General features: G+C 36.2%; 1 long non-coding RNA gene across 1 annotated transcript; it reads right to left on the bottom strand.

Annotated features, from left to right (window-relative positions):
* Positions 1 to 136: 136 nt before the first annotated feature.
* Positions 137 to 3,992, bottom strand: LOC113354134. Its single transcript, XR_003361686.1, has 2 exons — positions 3,532 to 3,992; positions 137 to 434 (listed from the first exon to the last, which is right to left on the bottom strand). It is a non-coding gene; the product is annotated as an uncharacterized LOC113354134 (long non-coding RNA).
* Positions 3,993 to 19,846: the final 15,854 nt, after the last annotated feature.

Here is a 19,846-nt window from a genome sequence, read left to right as displayed (position 1 = left end):
CCTTCATCTTCTCTAACTCTACTCTCTCAATAATTCTACTCAACTAATAATAAACCCATCTTTTAATTTAATTTCACTAATTGTTTTTAACTAAATCATTCACTAATCATAACCTAAAATTAATTAAGAGGGTAAATTAGGTATTAAATAAATAACTAGATATAGGGTGACCTAATGTCTTTACCCAAAATAAAACCATGGTCCCCGAAAAAACCATGGTCCCCAAAAAATCGTTCTAAAAAAGAAAGTTGTATGCAAACTTCAGTAAGTAATAGGGTGACATATCAAAGCCCAAAGCATTAGATCAATCTAGAATTTTGACTGAAGTACACGTCACGTATTGCTAAAACACGTGTGTCCCCGTGCAAAGTCTTATTTTTCTGGATGAAATCGTAACAACTCTGTCTCCTCCGCTCTTCCATCTTTCTCTGCAACTAAAGACCAAAAATTTAGATTGATTTTTTTTCCATTTAGATATCAAAAATTAGATCCATATTCATAAATGTATAAGAATAATAATCTAACAGCTGCAGGATATTTTCTGTAACTGTATGTGATTACTAAATACCTGAGAAAAATGGATTTCTCAAAGGATTCCTTATTGATATGGATGTCGGTTACCGGATATTTGGTTTGATTATTGGTTGATCAAGATCATCATACTTTAAATTTTAAATCCAATTGCAAAATCAGTAAATGAAAAAACGATCCACTGGTGGTGGTGGCGCTAGTGGTCACACTCGAAATACTGGAGGGTGGTGATGGTGAAAAGTAAGTTGGATTCAATTTCAGAAGTTTTAAAAGAATCTTGGTTTCCAATTTATGATTTAGAAAATGAAAAAACGATTTATTGCTCGACGTAATTGTTTGGTGGTGGCTCTGGTGTCATTTGTGGTGGTGACAGTAGAAGTTGTGAAGGAGAGTGGTGGTGGTGGTAAATAATAAGGAAACGAGGGTTATGGAGCAAAAAAACATGAAGGGTTACTTTAACGGTGGTGCCGGTTAGTGGTGGCGGTGGTAATGATGGTGTTAGTTTTGGTGGTGAAGTGATGAATGGTGTTGGTGGTGAATGGATGACAGAGTATTCATTAACTTTGGAATCAAATTTTCGCTCGAGAAATTGTAGGTGACGCTGGTGCTAGGTGTTTCTGGTGGTGGTGGTGACGGCGGTGATGGTTGTGATAAGTGAAGAAATGAGTTGTTGTCGCTAGAGTTGGTGACGGAGCTGCTGGTGACGGCGGTGATGGTTGTGATAAGTGAAGAAATGAGTTGTTGTCGTTAGAGTTGGTGACGGAGCTGCTGGTGTTTGTGGATACACTATTGGTGGTGGTGGAAATGTTGGCAGAGGTAGTGTGCAGGTGGTGGTTGTGGCGGTGGTTGTGGCGGTGCTGGTTAGGGTGGTAGTACTGATTATAGTGGTGGCGACGGTGACGGTGTTGGTGAAAAATAAATGAATAGAGTGATTAGTGTTGTTTAAGGTGGTGGTGGTGATGGAGAGCTGAAATTTTGGCGCAGAAAAAGAAATCGAGACGAGGACAATGAAGGAAATAATTTTTAAGTGTAAGGGTATTTTAGGGCTTTTCAGCTCCCAAAGATTACCACCAACTCTCAAATCTTTTTCTCAAATTGTAAGTTTTCGTTACGTTTTTTTTGACAAAAAAGTGGCCATAGAAGGAGTTACGGGCCCTCGGTCGGTCGGCCCAATTAATAGTAAATTAAGATTCGATGCCCGCATAATATTCAACATGAGAAAATTAGGGGGAGTCTCAAAAATAATAATATTTTTATTGTCAGGCTCACAATTAATTTTGGGTACCGTGATCCCCATAATTATTTTTGTGACACCCATAATTATATGAAATTATTAAAAATGTCTGCGTGACGGATTATGCATCCGCATGACGGGTTATGCATATTATTTTTTCAGGGATAACTCATTATGCATCCTAATTTTTAGGGGTATAATTGGCAAAACAACTTGGATATAACATATCTAAAAAACCGTGCCTTGGAATTTAACAAATTTTATATCGTTGGAAAACTTTTAAAGAGAGCTATGCAACGAGCACAAACAACAATATCAAATTTTTGTTTTTCACGAAAAAATCGGAGGTGATCATCATTTTAGGCAAAATTTTCGAAAACTTGATACATAACCATTATGCAGCCACCAAAAAAAATGCATAACACATTCTGCAGACGCATAACGAATTATGTAACCATTTTATCCACTGCATAACAAATTATGCATTTGGATAACAAAGTTATGCATCTATAACAAGTTATGTAACCATTGTTTTGGTTATTTTAGTTCGTACATAAAAAAAAATTGATGCATAATGGAGTATGCATCCATATTCACGGATGCATATCAGGTTATGCATCTATTTTCTCGATGCATAAAAGATTGTGCAACAATTTTCTCGATGCATAATGCATTATGCAGTCATATTTTCGGATGCATAACAGGTTATGCATCCATTTTCACGACTGCATAACATGTAATGTAGATATTATTATAGGTGCATGATAAGTTATGCAGCCTTTTTTTTATTGATCTCAATACTAATAACAAGTAGATGCACAACGTGTTATGCAACCATTCTCTGTATTGCATAACAAGTTACGCAAACAAAAAAATACTCCATAACTTATCATACACCTGAAATAACAAATGCATAACGGAGTTATGAAATCATTTTCGAGACGTCACAACAGGTTATATATAGATTTCGATGAGTACACATGCAGTAACATATGGTCACCTGCTTGGCTCTACGTGTATGGCCAGGGGATAAAACACGTGAAGAGGCTAAGAGTAATAAGTGGGACGTGGCTGCTTGTGCACCGTATTTCTTGGTGACATTTCTTAAGCATATTCTCTTCTTTGTCAAAGAAACAAAATTATCATTTCCTTATTCGAGGCAGCAGCAGATGGTGGCGTTTCTATCTCATGGTATAAAAAGGTGATGGTGAAAGTAATTGATGTCTGAACAAATGGGCTATTGTAGTGGTGGTTACTGTGGTACATTTGATGATCTCATCTACATCAAATAGAATTTGGGGATTTTGAAATTAAATGAAGAACAGATGTTGATACTGTAAAACAGATGAAAGAAAAGTTTATTGTTGTTGATATTTTGGGTTAAATTGTGAAAGGAAGATCAAGGGGCTCTGAGGCATGAAAACAAATGGATTCGATATTAAGGAGAGCTCTCTACATCAACAACATCAATGGGTTTGTGAGTCATCTTGGTCTGAATTTTGCCAGAAAATCAAATATACGCCTGAATTTGCTTCTGTTCATACAAATGACGATAGATGGGGATCGATTGTCTTTGATGTCGAAAGTCAAATCTTAGGGTTGCTTCAAAATCAAATCTTTTCTTCGTGGGTATCTTAAAAATCAAATCTTTATAACCAAAATCCATAAGACATAAACAATCAAAATAGATTTCAATTCCAAAATTCTGAAAATAAAAGGCCGACCAGATTATAACGAGATTCATAAATGGAGATAGGTAAACATACCATCACTGATTGGGGCAGGAGCAGGTGCTTGAGTTGGGAGGAAGAAGAAGACGAATTGAAGATGTAGTTTCTCAAATTTTATGAATCTGAAATAGAAGATGAAGAAGAAGAAAAATAAAAACAGAGTTCTGTATATAAATTTGGGTTTGAGAATAATTTTTCTCCACAAGATGGGTGCGCGTCTGTAGTTTTCTGAGCATGAGTTTCACAATGGAAAAATCGGAGAGAATGGGTCTCCCTGTAGTTTTCACATTCAACAATTCTACGTTGTTGGATATGCTCAAAAGGCATGCAATTTGTTTTCGGGTTTTAATTTGGAAAAGTAAATTCAATTTGTTTTCCGGTTTTAATTTGGAAATCTAAATTTAGTTTAAATTTAAATGGACGCGTCTCTTCATAATAGACAACATTGGTGCCTCTTGAAGGTATCTCTTAGAGACGAAGAGACATCTCCAATGAACATGATTCCTCTTATAAATAGTGATAATTGTTTATCATGAAAATACATTAAACCCTTGCTTCTTTATTTCTCTTCCAAATCGCATATCATCAGAAACTTTTATACAACATATGATCTTGGTCGGGTCAAGGAAGTATAGTTCTTGAATTCAATTACGGTGTTTAGGACTTGGTTGAATCTTGAAGTCATAATTTATTGACCTGTTGTAGTCGCTAATAATTTGGAAACGGTCGAATTATTATTTAAAAGAATTGAAAGATCCTTAATTAAAGCCATGGGTAAACCATTTTTGGTGTATTTTTCATCATATATATATATATATTAACCTAGTTTCCAACATATGTTGATGACGTTTTCTTTGAGCATTTATGCCGAGTGGAGATCCACTAGTGGGGAAAGTTCCTTTAGCATCGGGATAAGTGCTGCTGAAAGTGGGTCTCAGTCCTTATCTCACTCGGAATTTCCTTTGAGAAAATCCTCGAGATATCTAGCTTATTCATAAATATTACTTATAAGAATACATGAGGACTTCCAAAGTATCTAGAGTTTTCATAAATATTACCTATAGAAGAATATATAAGGACTTCCAAAGAAGTCTTTTGGCGACGATGTAGCAGTGAGGTATCTGGTAACACTGACAAAAATCTTATCTATTGGTTTTACAGAAAACAGATTTCTTATTTAAAGTAATCACTTTACATTATTTAAGTACATTTGGATGGCACATGGGCAATTCTAACCTTGCAAGCCATCTTTCAAGGTCAATTTCACTGACAGATCCAAAAGTTATGTGTTGGGGGGAAAAATATGTACACCATAAGACACTATTTACGTACAAATTGGCAGCCGAAGGGTGCCCAAATTTTTTTACCTTCTCACGAGTTTTGGTTATAAAAGCTGACCCTGACATACGACACAAGTGTAAACGTATATAACATGACGATATTATAGAAATTATACAAATTTATGAGGATAATTGTGTGAAAATTTGAAATTTCTATGGTTTTAGCGTAATTTACAAAATCTATGAGGACAATTGTGTGAATAGCTAAATTTTCTGAACTATTGGTGTAATTTTATAAAATTTGGAGGACAATATTATGTGAATATCTCAACTTTTTAAGCCTATTAGTATATTTTCCTAAATTCTAGGGAGGACAAGTGTCTCCACTAATCCTAACGTAGCTTGGCCCATGGACTAGCTCCAAAATGGTATCAGAGCTTGAAATTTATGATGTGTCTATATGGCTGGCCATACCTACTCCACGCCACCCGTACGAATGTCCACATATTAGACCAAATGAGGCTACACGTAAGGAGACATGCTGATAATAGTCCCACATAGTATGGATAATTTAAAATCATCTAGTTAATGAGCCTTCAAAAATCCGAATCTTGCAAGTCTGTTTTCAAAGTTAATTGCGCAATGGATTTCAATAAAATAAAACTAATGAAACTGAAAGTATCTTTTAGTGGAGAAGTTCTATGATTTGTAATTAATGAAAATCCGATGCAAAATCTAGTCTGTCTATATGAATTTTGAGCTTGTAATTTGTTATGCTTCAGCTAAATTAGTGTTAATCTTTGCATCGTGAATCTTCCTTGGGACACAAAATTTACCTTGTGATCTTTATACATGGCATCAAGCTTACTCCTAAGAATAGTCCAATCTCTCATATTTTCTTTGTTGATGATTGTTTACTTTTCATTTGGGTAAATCTTAAAGAATGTCATAACATTCTGCAACTTATAAATACTTTTAGCAAAGATTCAGGGCAGTTGATTAACTTTGATAAATCATGAGTCTTTTTCAGAAAAAAAAAATCAACCTAAACATCAGAGAATGATTACCAAATTACTTAAAATCAAAAAATAGATCTAAAAGACTCTTATTTAGGAACCCCTGTCTTTATAGATAAAGCAAAAATAAAACGCTTTGAAGGTATAATAGAAAAGATGGATCACAAAGTGCAAGGTTGGATAGGTAAAGTCTTAGCTCAAGCTAGTAAAATGGTCCTTAACAAAGCAACCCTGGCAAACATGGCTAGTTATCAAATGTCTTCCAAAAAAAATTACAAAAAGAAATGGATGCCTTACAAAGAGATTTCTGGTGGGGAAAAGAAACCAATTACGAAGGTTACTACCCTAAATCTTACTCATGTTTATGTAAACCTATTAGCAAAGGTGGTCTAGCGTTCAGGAATGCTCATAAGTTCAACTTAGCCTTAATAACTAAACTAGCCTGGAGACTTTTGACTGAGCTCAAGGATCTTTGGGTGACTCAACTTAAACCCAGATACTTTAGGACATCCTTTGATTTTAAAGGTAAAATCCCTTCCACTAGTTCTTGGATTTGGAAATGTATAAATAAGGGAATTAATCTAGTAGAACAAAATATCATATGGGAAGTAGGAGATGGCAATATCATTAATATTTGGGAAGATAATTGAATTCCTAAACTAGAAGAAAACCTTAGTACCTACAAAACTGTTACTAACTCCCATTTAACACTTGTGAAGGATCTTATTGATCCAATCACCAATAAGTGAAATTCTACTTTAACTATTGATTTGTTTCCAAGACATATTGATAGACAAATCTGCAATATTATAATTGCTTTATTCAAACCAGATACTCTTAGATGGCTTCTCACTAACTCAGGAAAATTCACAGTCAAATCCATGTACAACAAGTTAAATGAAAGAACAGTGAACAATTATAACTTAGGGAAGCCAGATTTTTTCTGGAAAGATTTATGGAATTTAAATGTATCTCAAAGAATTAAAATTTTCACTTGCAAGTGTTTACAAAATGTTGTTTCTACTAATCTAAAGTTATCTAGATTTATGAAAGACATAACACCTAACTGTACTTTTGGGTGTCTGGAACAAGAATCCATAGAGCATCTTTTTCTTCACTGCCCATATGCTAAGTCAGTTTGGGCATCAGAGCCATTCCCAGTTGATCTGAATTTTGATACCACTTTTTTAGATGTATGTAAAGACTAGATAGGAAATGAAGATCCAATTATTCCCATAGAAATAGTTATGGCAAGGTTTGGTTTATATGGAAGGAAAGATGTAATAGATCCTTTGAAAAACAACATCAAACATATACTCAACTAGCTTTAGAAATACAAAGACATTTAGACTTCTGGTACAAGGACAAATATTTGACCAAACAAGTCCCAACTGGTACAGTGAAAAACCTTGTCGGAAAGTTCCTAGACATTCACAAAAGAAACTCAACTTAGATGCAGCCTGGATTTCTATGAATGCACCAGCAGGTTTTTCTTTAATCTTCAGAAATGATGTAGGGAAGTTCGAACAAGGCAGAATAGGACCCATCACAGCCTCAACCCCAGAAGAGCAGATGCTCTAGGGCTTTTGCATGAAGCTAAATAGGCGACATAGGAGGGATTGTCAAATTTCAGCGTGGAATGAGATTGCAAGAACCTTTTTGATTACTTGAGTGGAAAATCATCTCAAATTACCTGGTAGAACCAGACGATCATGGATGAAGTAAAAAGATATTTTAACCTTTTTCAAAAAAATTTAGGTTTTTTTTTTATATTCCTAGATCAGCAAACAATGTAGCTGATATCCGTGCTAAGGAGGCTAAATCTTTCCAAACTCTTGTTAATTTTAGGAATGAACCTCCATCTTGTATTTTGCAAAATTTAGAAGTAGATAAATCTAATGCTTGGGTTGTAGTTAATAGTCCAACATTAGATGGCTTTACTATTAATGATGTAAGGGTTACTAACTCCCTAAGTTAGTCTGTTTTAATGCATTTCAACTTACAAAAAAAAAAAAAATCTTTAATTTATCGCAAATGACCCGAAAAGAAAATGTTATAGGGAGGATAGTGGGTCCCAACCAAATATCATGGGACCCAGCAACAAAAAGATTATCATGGGACAGAGCGAATTTTGGGTGATTTATCACATGGTCTATAAAGAGCTTGTGTTGGATATATCATATGAGACATTTTGTGATAGGTGTTGATACATGAAATTAATTACCCCTTAGCAGGAATAGGTAGCCCTAAAAAGTAGGCAAACCCAATATGAAACATGAGAGACTTGGGGACTAAGGCGCAAGTTCACTAAAAGATATTCATAAGATGGAAAGGATAAGGAAGGAATTAATGGAAAAGGAGAAGGTTGTATTAGAGAAGGAGTGACATTAGTATTAATGTAGGAGGATTAGGACATGTTGCATGATGTCATAAAAGAAAGGGATTTTGAGAAAATCTATAAAAAAGAGGCATACAGTACAATAGTCTCTCTCTCGGACTTGTAGAACCAAAATCATATTCACCCCTCAAAAATAGGCGTGTGTTGTGGCTAGGACTTCTCTCTCTGATAAGCGTTGACCAGACCAGTGAGCGACAGATTGACCAGCGCTGGCGCTTTAATGACCAGCGAGCGCTAGATTGACCATCGAGCGATGTACACTTTAGCGCTTGCTGGAAAGTCTGTCGTGTATGCCTATATGTTATTCCTGACATATAGGCATATGAGTTTGGCAGTTTGGCATACCCATAGTGGGTGCATATATGCCAAATATATGAGTTTGGCATGTGCATAGGAATATGCCTTAAAGATACTTTTCAAATATCCTATTTGGTTATTTCACCCAACTTTAGTAACTAATTTTTACACCCACGCACTAAAATACCCTTGTACTCATCTTTTCACCGGAAAACCCTTGTTTATATCCCACGAACAAATATATATGACATCAATATCCCAGTATATTTGAGTATTTGAACGAAAGCAACGTGATGCATAATCGATCAAAACAGACCAATAACAGATGGAATACGACCAAGCAAAGAAAATACCACAAAATTATCCTGCATAAGAGGAAGTTTAGATAATATGAAAATAACAAAATCAAGACAGTCCAAAAAATTGCCTACAACACCCACCTTAGTGAAACGGAAAATGTTATCAATAAAGAGAAGCACATCTTGACCCTCAGCATCTCTGAAATGCTCAACAACAGTCAAGACTAGTAAGTCCAACATGCGCCCGAGCACCTGGGGGCTTGTTTATTTGACCATATACAAGAGCACCCTTGTTTTCAGAAACAACCACAAGAAAATAAATTAACATAAAACAAGATTACAGGTTATGGTGTAAAAAAATCAGACCTGCTTATCTCCTAGCCTAATGAAACCACTCTTAATCATTTCTTTTGAAGATTGTTACCCCTCGATTACGATCCACAACACCAACAAAAACTTTTAGCTGTTAGGGAAGAACCTGTTATCCCTAGTGAAATGTACTTGGCAGTAACTGTGCTGTAACTGTAATTGTGTGAGTTACCTTTGTGTGTGTATGTCTCACGTGCTATTTACTTTTCTAGTCTCTAAAGTGTATGTGAAACCTGTATGCTGAGGTTATTTTCCTTTTGTGAGATTTACTTTCTCTTACCTGTTCTTAAGTCAGGGATACACAATGTTACCAGATTTCATTGATTGATTATTATTTCACTTTACATTGAAGATTGTTGTTAGGTTTACCATGGTATCATTCGAGAAAGGAGCCTCACGGCGTTAGTTTCGATCTTCCTTCTCAAATCGATTGATTTTTAATTTTTAAATATGGTAACTACTCATACTTTCTTATCAATTTAATTTATCTTTTCCAAAATTTATTCAATCCAATTTCATTGTTTATCATCTTTTCAAATTGTTTAATTATGGAACAAAACCCTACATATTTGATTACTTCACAACCTTTAAATCAAATAGCTAATATCATTCCTGTTAAACTTCGCGATGATAATTCTTTGATCTGGAAATATGTTTTTCTTCCTTTATTAAAACGTTACGATGCTCTTTCTTATATTGATGGTACTGGTTTTTTCCCTCCTCAATATCTCACCCGTGTTAATGAACGTAATCAAGTAATTAATCCTGCTTATACCAAGTGGAATGAGGAAGATCATACGATTATTCTCTAGATAAACTCTACTATTTCAGACACTGTATTTGGTCATTTGGCTGGTGCTTCTACTGCTTTTGATCTTTGGAGACTTATCGAGGAGAAGTTTTCACAGACTTCGTCTACACACGTGATTCAACTTCGCACTAAGCTTCAGACTCTTCGTCAAGGTAATCTCACTGTCTCTCAGTTTCTATCTGAACTGAAGAAACTTACTGATGCTTTGGCTATTGCTGGATGTGTTGTTTCGGATTCTGAAATAATGGTAACTATCTTAAATGGTCTTCATCATGACTATGCTGCTTTTCCTACCTCTATTCGTGTTCTTTCTCCACCTGTTACCAGTAGGGAAATTCATAATCTATTGCTTAGTGAAGAGATAGTAGTTACTGACAGATTGAATGCCTTAAAGATATCTTCTGAGAAAGCTTTTGTTGATAGCTCTGATTTTCAATATGCTCCTTATAGATATTATTCTGCACCTAGAGCCTATTCACCATCTCATTCTAGAGGACATCGTGCCATAGGTCGTGGTTGGACACCTTCATTTACCAAGTCATGCAACTCTTTTCATCCACAATATGTACCTCCTTCATATTATTCTCCAAGACAACCTCCACAACAAGGTTGGTCATCTCCACAGCAATGTTGGTCATCTACACAACAAGGTTGGTCACCCATGCCACAGCTCAAAGACCACCAACATTTTCTCAGGCCTCTACTTCCTCAGAGAAGGAACCGTGTCAGCTTTGTCTCAAACAAGGGCACTTAGCACCCACCTGTCATCAGCGATTGAACTTTGCTTATCAAGGAAGAGCACCACCTTCAAATTTATCATCTATGCTTGCTAATGCTAATGTTTTTGGTGAAAATCCATGGTTTGTAGATTCTGGCGCTAGCAACCACATCACTGCTGAAGAAGGTTCCTTAACTGTTCATTCTCCTTTCACTAGTTCAGAGATGATCTCCACTGCAAATGGGGAAGGTATGAAGATTTCTCACTATGGTTCTAGTACTAAATACTTAGATAATCACGCTTGTGTGCTAAATAATGTGTTGTTAGTCCCTAAATATACTCAGAACCTATTATCTGTCCATAAATTTTCCTCCGGCAACAACTGTTCTATGAACTTCACTTGTGATGGTTTTACTGTTCAGGATCTCTCCACTGGGAGGATTCTGTACAAGGGATATCAGAGTAATGGTTTGTATCCTCTCCACTTCAACTCCAGTCACTCCTCTCCCATATCTTCATCACCCTCAGCCTTCTCCGCTACTGAAGTTTGGCATCGACGACTTGGACATCCATCTTTTAAATCACTTCAACGCATAAATAAGAGCTTTGCTCTTACTGATTTTCAGAATAAACCCCTTTTTGTAATGATTTTCAGTTAAGTTGTAGTCACAAACAACCTTTTCAGTTATCTTCCACTGTTAGTTCTACTCCTTTAGCTTTACTTCATATGGATCTATAGGGACCATGTAATGTTAAATCAGTTGATGGATCTTTATATTATGCTGCTATTATCGACGATTTTTCTAAATATTGTTGGCTATTTCCTTTGTCTCTCAAGTCTGACTTTAAGAATTTCTTTATATCTTTTATGGACCAAATATAGATTTTTTTTCAATGTCCCGTTAAATTTATTAGAACAGACGGAGGAGGTGAATTCTTTAATGAATATCTGAAAGAGTTCTTAACTCATAAAGGCATTTTTCATGAATCAACTTGTCCTCACACTCCTGAACAGAATGGAGTTGTTGAGTCTAAACATAAACACATTCTTAACCTTAGTAGAACTCTTCTACTTCAATCTGGTCTCCCCCACGCCTACTGGGTCTATGCTTTTAATACTGCCAATTTCTTAATAAATAGACTTCCAACCAAATCTATCTCTTTTTTCACTCCTCTTGAAGTTTTATTTCATGTTAAACCTGACTACAGCTTTCTCAAATGTTTTGGATGTGATTTTTTCCTTGGCTACGGCCATATACTAGATCGAAACTCCAACCTAGAAGCAAGCATTGGGTGTTTTTAGGCTACAACTCTTTTCAAAAAGGATACCAATGTCTAGACCCCTCCACAGGAAGAATACATATCTCAAGGCATGTTGTTTTTGATGAGAGTTCTTTCCCTTTAAAGATCTCTCACTTTCCACCTCTATTGTAGTGCTTACTGATGATTTTCAGTCACTTAAACATACAGACTCTCTTTCATGTCCCATAACATATTCTTCTTCTTGTCCTATTGTTCCAGACTCTGATATCACTACAATATCTATTTCTGCATTTCCTACTGAGTATGTTCATGTACCTAGCAACACTACTAATGTACATAACATGATTACTAGAGCTAAACGAGGTGTGTTTAAACCAAAGACATATTATGCTTCTAAATATGTATTTCCAAGAGCTTTCTTAAGCAATATTTTAGATCCAACACCAACATGCTTCAGTCAGGCAAACAAGAAGAAAAAGTGGAGATTATCTATGACAGATGAGATCACTGCTCATATTTTAGCAGGCACTTGGTCCTTGGTAGCTCCTCACCCAAGTCAAAATGTGGTAGGCTGCAAATGAGTGTTTAGAGTGAAACATAAAGCTGATGGCTCCATTGACAAATTCAAATCCAGGTTGGTTGCTAAGGGTTTTCATCAGCAACAAGGTATCGACTTTTCTGAAACTTTCAGTCTTGTTGCTAAACCCACCACTATCAGACTGATCTTAGCTCTTGCTGTTCAATTTGAATGGTCTATCACTCAACTTGACATTAGTAATGCCTTCCTTCATGGTGACTTGCAGGAAGAAGTGTATATGCAATAACATGCTGGATTTGTCGATACTACTCATCCTAACTATGTCTGTCGTTTACACAAATCCATTTATGGTCTAAAACAGGCACCACAGGCCTGGTATGAGAAGTTATCTGATGCTCTTACTTTAGGGTTTGTTGCTTCTATTTAAGACACTTCTTTATTTGTCATTAAGAAAGGCAGATTGCTGGTCATGTGTTTGGTCTACGTGGACAATATACTTCTTACAGGCAATGACTCAGTTTTTATGAAGTCAGTCATCTCTCAGTTAAGTGCATCTTTCTCTGTTAAAGATTTTGGTCCTCTACATTTCTTTATAGGTCTGAAGGTTAAAAGAGATAAGTCTAGATTGTTCCTCTCTCAATCCAAGTATGCTTTAGACTTACTTAAGAGAACTAACATGGTAGGGGAAAAATCATGCATTCCCCTGCATGTCCTTCTACTAAGCTTATACATGGTGATGGTGACTTTCTTGAGAATCCCACAAAATTTAGATCTATTGTAGGAGGCTTGCAATACCTCACTTGGACAAGACCTTAAATCATCTTTGTTGTCAATCAGGTCTGTCAACATATGCAACGACCAACTACTGCCCATATGACTGCTGCCAAACGAATTCTCCGCTATATTAAAGGTATTCTAGACTATGGAATTCTGTTTACAATAGGACTAGTAGCTCTGCAAGGGTTCAATGACGCAGATTGGGCAGGTAATCCAACTGACAGAAAATCCACCAGTGGCTTTTGTCTCTTTTTTGGTCCGAATCCAATCACTTGGTCTTCTCGCAAGGAATCCAATGTTGCCAGGTCTAGTACCGAGGCTGGGTATAGATGTTTGGCTCAAACTGCAGCTAAATTGGTCTGGGTTTGTAACTTACTCATGGATTTGTATATATTTTTGCATGTTGTTCCTACTATTGGTTGTGATAATATATCTTCACTCTCTTTGGCTAGCAACCCTGTTATGCACAGTAAAATGAAAAATGTTGCCATTGATTTCCATTTCATCCGGGAGCTAGTTCAGTCAGATCAAATTCGAGTCTTCTACATTTCAACATTGGATCAAGTAGCAAATGTGTTTACCAAGGCTTTGCATGGTCCAAGGTTTGATCAGTTGCGTCACAAGCTCAGAGTCCTGACTCCTCATAAGCTTGAGGGGGGGGGGGGAGGTAGTGTAATGTACTTGGCAGTAACTGTGCTGTAACTGTAATTGTGTGAGTTACCTTTGTGTGTGTATGTCGCACGTGCTATTTCCTTTTCCAGTCTCTAAAATGTCCGTGAAACTTGTATGCTGAGGTTATTTTCCTTTTGTGAGATTTACTTTCTCTTACCTGTTTTTAAGTCAGAGATACACAATGTTACCAGATTTCATTGATTGATTATTATTTTCACTTTACATTGAAGATTGTTGATAGGTTTACCAATCCATAGCTAAAGAAGCTAAAACTTTTAGAACCGTTCTTAATTGGGTAAATGACCCTCTGTCTTGTATTGTTCAAGCTTTAGAAGAATGTTCAAGCTTTAGCTGCTTATCTAACTAAAGAAGCTAAAACTTTTAGAACTGTTCTTAATTGGTAAATGACCCTCCGTCTTGTATTGTTCAAGCTTTAGAAGAATGTTAGGGAAGAACCTATTATCCCAACAAGACAAAACGGTAAAGTCATTGTGTCAGGGTCAAGTGGTTCAACCACTGGTTGAACCTGGGTCACCGGGTCAGTCACATAAATGATATTTAGTTAATAGAAGGTAAAAAAAAAATAAGGCAACAAAGCATTAAAAGGGGGGCGTGACTAAATATGTCAACTTGGAAACCAATTTAAACCACGAACAATGTTTCTTTCCTTTCTACATCTATATATAAGCCCCTGATATGTTAACTTTTTACACTTGTACCACTGAAACCCTAACTATAAAGTAGAGTCTTCTCACTTTTCACCCATTCTACCTCTCTCTGTCGTAGTCCGTGTTGTTGCAAACCCTCCACCTCTGTAACACTTGCGACATATTTCATCTCCAATTGAAGAAATCGCACAGCAAATTCCTCATGTCTATCTTTTTATTTTTTCCTTCTTGTTCGGTTATGCACCATAATTGGAAATAGATCACAGATCCACAGTGATTTATTTTTCTTTTCAAAGTTGTATCTTTTGGAACATCAAATCCAACAACCTTTGATTATTGATTTGTTTGATTCTTTAGTATAAGTAAATCACTGCTATACTTTCAAGTTTTGGACATAACTTAATTTCAAAATTCCAGTTAATCGGTAACAAATTTTTTTTTTTGTGGACGGAAAAGAAAAGGAGAAGAACACACCGGGTGAACCGGCAAAATCCAGCTGGGTCATCCGGATCACTGGTTAAACCGCCCGGTTCACTGAGTTTACTGGGTTTTTAGACATATTAATGGGTCAGTATAGAACCAGATCGTATTTATTACTGGTTCACCGGTCCAACCGGCCGGTCCGGTCCGATTCTTAAAACACTCATATAGATCTGAATTATTGATAATCTTTTTTAGAAAAAATAATCAGTTCTCGAAGGTAATGGCTTTGATGATGGGTGAGAAATCAGTGAAGTTCACGGTTCATTTCCTTAATTTTGAATTTCAAAACAGGTTGTTAAATCATTTTGTGGGTGTAGGAGACGAAAAAATGATATATTTGGAGAAGAAAAGATGGACTTTAATGTTTAATACAGTATTAAAAGGTTTTTATTGGAAAGTTTTATGAGAATTGCCAAAATGCCCTTCCCATGAATAGTTGACAACATTAATTCGTTCGACACTATTAACTGAAGGGACAAATGGCAGTTCCCTATATGTCCCCTCACACCCTAATTAAATATTAAATCTTAACATGTATGCGGGTATACAAGATAACAAAAGCCAAAAAATATATTCTTTATTTTGCCTCGTTTAATTGGGGTCCCAAAAAACAATTAGGGACCCTGAATAATTTATACCTACACCATAAATCATAGGGGTTCCAAAATTCAGTGAAAGGTCTATTTGCCCTTCCCTAATAATAAAAACAAAAAACCTATTTAATCCTTATCCCTAAGTTCCAATTCATTTTCATTTCTAAACCCAAAAAAAATCAGTTCTATCTTTTTTCTCGCCTCTCCATCACGACTCCATTAATGACTCCAAGATTCTTCTTTTCTTCACCCGATTAGAATTTTTTTTCTTCACCCAATTAGAAAGTAAGTGAACTAAAACTTACTAATAAGGGTCGTCAACCTCGATAGTAGTTATATACCCTAACGATTTTTCATCTGCATATTACTTGTATGAAAAATCGTTGATGTCTAAGGTGTAGGAGATAACGACCCTTTTTCTGGGTTTTAAGATTTTTTTCCCTAGAATAGAGTCGTCAATGTATTATAGAACCAATTGATGATCCTACTCTGACGACCCTTTTTTATACATTAACGACTCTATATGACCAAAAGCTATCTTTTTATCTAAAAAAATGGAAGGATCGTTATCTTAATTCAGCAGAATCGTCATTGTATATTTAAGAATCGTCATTTCATACGACTACATATATGACGACCCTAAGTGTTATATTTTACAGAGAGTTTTGGTTTTAGAGTCGTTCTTGTGTAAACAAAACAACATAACGACTCTAAGTGACCTAACTGATAGACACATTTATGTGTCTAATATAGCTCATTTGTATATATTGTTAGTACTCGATATTGTACTTATTTGGTTATTTTATGTATTTGTAGGTGTTTTTGGAAAATAATCTCTTGCAGCGAATTTGGCTAAAAATGTGGCATTTGGACCTCCGTTGATAACGTACCGGAAGCGCCTCAGAAGTGTACCGGAAGTATCCCAGAAATACCCCGGAGGAACCCCGAAAAAAAATGCGGAAAATGCCCCAGAGGACACTTGCTATACGGACCCTTGATTTTGGATAAGGGGTAACCTAATTACTAAGAGGTGACCCATTTCCAGGCATCTGCTAAAGGGAGACCAGCCACAGATAAGGGGAGGTCAACTTCTCAAATTCAAAAGAAAATTTTGGCGGGAAAAAAGGCAGCAGCGTCAACAGTTTTGGATCAAGGATTTGAGCGACCTATCAGGAGATTCAATGGACAAATTTGATACCCACGGACTCTACAAGACATAAGGGACCTGTTAGAAGCGATTAGACCCATCTAATTGGGCTGGATAAGTCACAAAATCCACACAAAGTCAAGACAGTGCACACGGTCCCTGTTTAGGGTTTTGAATTGGTTTGAAAGATTTGGGAGAGATTCTTGCGTGGGATATACTTCAAAACAGTTGAGTTCAAGTCAGAGAAGATTTTGGGAGCAATAGAATAGCTCACAGACGCATACAAAGATCGACAGATGGAATTATTGTTCAAACTGCACGTGAAGAATAAGAGATTTATTCTCGAATTTGATCGAGTTTCTAGGGAATCTGAAGGCTATATAAGTGTTGGTTTACATTAAAGAAAGGTTAGAAACCTTTAGGAGAGAGTTTAGAGTCGATGAGAGCCTAGGAGAAGCAATTATAGAGGAGACAACGCTGCTGCTGCCATTAAAGCTTCTGAAGAACACGAAGAACAGACTCGCAGAGTCAGTCGTTCTTCAGCAGACTTATTTTCATACCACTGTCGTTGTTTCACAGCAGTAGATAGTTATCGTTTACAGCAGTCTTAAATTACCATACTCTTTTGTAACAGTGGCGCTGTAACACCACTACAGCGTTGCTAATTCCTATTTCATCATATAATCATCAATAAAAACATCTATTTTAGCCATGAATTTATCTTGTGAGTGTGTTTTTGGGATGAGGAGCTAAACCCATTAGCCGAGACGACGGAGGAAGCCATTGGTAATTTATTGGTATAATTCTAATTTTATATTTATTTGCAATATTATTATTTGATTATTTGCACGAATTAAAATTGAATTAATAGTTTTTATTGAGTAATTGTGAATTGACTTGATGAAGCATGCTGGGTTTTAGTAACTTTTGTTTTATACTTTTAATTACAATTATTACTTCAAAAACTTATTGTGAGGCAAATATTAGAATTGATTTTAAAGATAAAATTGCATAAGAACTATTTAGAGTTTACTATTAAAATGGTCATTGGTGGAATCCTAGTCTTGGTGTTTTTCTCCAAAACTTTGAATATTTTATTTAGTTGCCTGTTTAATTTAAATCTATAAAAATTGTTTCTTCACAAGTCTGAAAAGACCCAGTTTTTACCACTACTACAATCACTTTTGATAAACCATCAAATTTTTGGCGCCGCCGACGCGGATTGTGTTTAGTTAGCATTTTTTTTTAGATTTTTTTATTTTTATTATTTTTGTTCTTCTTTACGTTTTTGGTTTTTTTTGTTTCCTTGCAGATTTTTGAAGATTGGAGCGAAAGACAATTTTGCCAAAGCTTGTGGTGATTTACTTAAAGTTTGGGAGCGAAAAGCAAAGCTAAAGGAGCGAAAGAAGAAGATTTTTTTTTTTGAAAAGAGAGAAAAAAAAAAGAGAGACATTTTTTTTTGTATTTTTTTTTTTTTTTAGACTTTTTCTTTTGTTTTTTTTTTTTTTATGGACTTTGGACATTAATTTTGGGACATTTTTATTTTTATTTTAAACCCTACGGAAGGGTACCCTTAAATAAAACTGTTTGCAGGGAAGGACGGTGATTACAATATCACCTCGGCCCCTCGGGTTCGCACACGGCATAGGAGTCGTGGCCCGAGTCGACTTCAGCGGTTCTTCGCCCGTCTGGTACGGGAGGTAAAATTCTAAACACCCGCGAATCTCCTGCAAGCGGGTTACTGGACTCCTTAAGGTGAATATATGCTGAGGACTTGAATATGGACTGTTTTTAAATTCCTAGTAAAGGGCAAGGACTGGACCATATAAGATAAGGGTTCGGATTTCATCACCGCTCCCTTCTTGCCCCTTAGGAAAACGAAACCTAAAGCGAACCTAAGCCTAAAATTTGGACTAGAAAGAGACCTATAGGGTATCGAGCTTAACAGGACAATCATTCGAAAAATATTGGTTACTCTTTTAAGCACACCTCGAAGTTCTTGACGGTTTCTGCGAGTTGAATGCGTGACTGCGCCGCATTGGATCGGTGAGGTTTTGGGTATCAAAGCTCCACTGAGCTTCCCTCGCCTCGATTCAACTTGCTTAACTCGGATTGATTCCAGAGGGGTTTGCTCAAATTGTAACGAATTCCCTTTCGAAGGATTAGAAGCTGGTCTAGAAACAATCTAAGTGGAGCCATCATGCTTGTTGTTTGCTAGAAATCTTTAGGTTTGCTGTGGTAAAGTCGAGTCAGCCTGCTGTGTGATTGCTAGAACCTTCCTGTTAGGATTTTTTTTTCTTTTGAATTCTTTTTAGTGTATGCCCGATTTTGTTAGGGCTTGGAAAAGAGATACTCTAGGTCGATTGATTAGCGAAAAACCTAGTAGTTCTTCTGATTTAAGCAGGGAGCTCGAAGACTCTTCTTTGGAGAGCCCTGTTTTTGGAAACTTCAGTTTTGAGAATCTGTCTCTTTGTGAGGAAAGTACCCCTAGTACTTCTGTTGTGCCAGCGATGGCAACTTTGAAAGATTACATGTTCCCAACTAGGACCAACCGAGCTTCATGCATTAAATTGCCAGCCACTACGGCTAATTTCGAGATAAAACCTAGTATTCTTCAATGATCCCTATATTCTTAGGAAAAGATGATGAGAACCCTTATTTTCATATTAGGGACTTTGAGGAAATCTGTGGGACAATTAGAATAAAAGACCTTACTGATGAAGTCTTGAAACTTAAATGTTTCCCTTTTCCTTGAGAGATAAAGCCAAGACCTGGCTTAACAACCTACCGTCTGAATCCATAGAAACATGGCAGGAACTTATCGCTGCCTTCTATATGAAATTCTACCCTAAGCATAAAACTGCAGCTGTTAGGCAGAAAATTAGTGCTAGTGTGCAACAAGAGGGAGAGTCTCTTTATAGGTTTTTAGAGCGATTCAATGATCTCCTATCTCAGTGTCCTCACCATGGATTTGATAATATGAAACTTGTACAGATTATTTATGATGGTTTAGACTATTCGA

The sequence above is a fragment of the Papaver somniferum genome, chromosome 2 (assembly GCF_003573695.1).
Source record: "Papaver somniferum cultivar HN1 chromosome 2, ASM357369v1, whole genome shotgun sequence".
NCBI lineage: Eukaryota > Viridiplantae > Streptophyta > Magnoliopsida > Ranunculales > Papaveraceae > Papaver > Papaver somniferum.
Note: the sequence above shows the minus strand (reverse complement) of the source record. Positions and strands in the feature narration are given on the sequence as shown.